We start from the raw sequence: 1,523 nt of genomic DNA, 5'->3' as shown, positions 1-1,523 counted from the left end.
AGAAGCACCAAGAAAACCTGGCATATTTCCTAAAACAATGAAAAATAAGCCCATTCCTGGTTTAAGAGTAATTGAGGAAAAAAAAGGGGGGGCAAGTGAAGAAGGAAGACAATGTACAGAGAAAGGAGGTGAGTATGGATGCAAGCAACGAGAATATCCATAAAATGAAAAGAGATAGGATCACTTCTGAACGTTCTGAAATGGAAAGGATGGAACCCCAAAAGCAACCCAAGGAAAAGAAAAAGTGAGACAGAGCTGAAGTGTCCAGCTTATCTGATGAGTGACCACTTAAGAAAAAGAGAAGTAGCTCTTCAGTCAAAAGTTAACACAACAGCTCACAAACACATTCAAAAGAGGCTTCTGAAGTTCTGGAAGAGAAAAGAGACTTAGAATTCTCTACAGAAGAGGAAAATACTAGAGACACCAAAGAAGGTCTCTATTAAAAACCTAGAGGAAGCACAAGAAAAAACATAAAGACATAAAATAGGAGAAGAAGTCATACCTTTGCAGATTCTGTCCAAGAATGAATGGATGGATTTTAAAAAGGAGTATTTGGCATTGCAAAATGCCAACACGGCTTCATTAAAAAAGACAACATCCCAAATAAAATCAGAATCAGAAATGGAAACAGGCAGCACAGTGCCTAGTAGAGCTGCAGTGAAGAATAGAGAAGCCAGTGGTCCAGAGCATCATCCTCAGGAGAAAATGAGCCCTCCAAGACCACAGTTCATGAGTGGAGTCATTGTGAAGATCAGTAGCCCAGAAACTCTACCTGGCCAGAAGCAAGTCCGGGATACACTGGCAGCAATCTTAGAAGTTGTATACGTTGATCTGCTAGAAGGAGACACAGAATGTCATGCTAGATTAAAAACACCAGAAGCAGCTCAGGCACTAATGAATGTCCACACTGAGATTAAAAAGAAGTACAACTGAAAACTTGAGGTCCTTTCTGGTGACTGTGAACACAGAGACTGGCAGAAGATTCTGGTAGATAGACAAGTCAAGCTCAGTCAGCTGAGGGAGAAGAAGAGAGGCACCGAGAAGGTAACCACCAACTCTAAAAAGATTAGACTGGAAAAGATTCATTGTGCAATTAAACACATCTGCTTTTCCAAATATGACTGAAGAGTGGGGCTCTCCTATGTTTCACTGTATTCAAAGTTGCTTCTGCCTCTTCTAATCTGTCCCATTGATCCCTAGGTCTTTTTGGCTAATACCACACAGTTTTTATTACAGTTACTCTGTAGTATAATTTCAGGTCAGAAATTATGATGCCCCTTGATTTACCTTTATTGTGCTGAATTGTTCTTTAGGTCTCTTCTGGTTCCAAATGAACAAAACCTCAATGGCATAGGAAATGTTACCAGGACTCAACAACTGGCATCTTATCTTATTAAAAGCTTATACATAGCAAAATAAATCACCAGCAGAGCAAAAGACAACTTACAGAGTGGAGAAAAATCTTAGCCAATCATTCTTTAAACTAAGGACTAATGTCTAGAACATATAAAGAATTGAAAAAA

General features: G+C 39.2%; 1 pseudogene; it reads left to right on the top strand.

Moving 5' to 3' along the window:
- LOC101581322 overlaps positions 1-1,125 on the top strand; it is a 115,830-nt pseudogene extending 114,705 nt beyond the window's left edge.
- The last annotated feature ends 398 nt before the right edge of the window (positions 1,126-1,523 follow it).

The sequence above is a fragment of the Octodon degus genome, unplaced genomic scaffold, assembly GCF_000260255.1.
Source record: "Octodon degus isolate 3935 unplaced genomic scaffold, OctDeg1.0 scaffold00110, whole genome shotgun sequence".
Lineage (NCBI taxonomy): Eukaryota > Metazoa > Chordata > Mammalia > Rodentia > Octodontidae > Octodon > Octodon degus.
The sequence above is the reverse complement of the archived record's forward strand: the minus strand, read 5'-3'. Positions and strand labels throughout refer to the sequence as shown.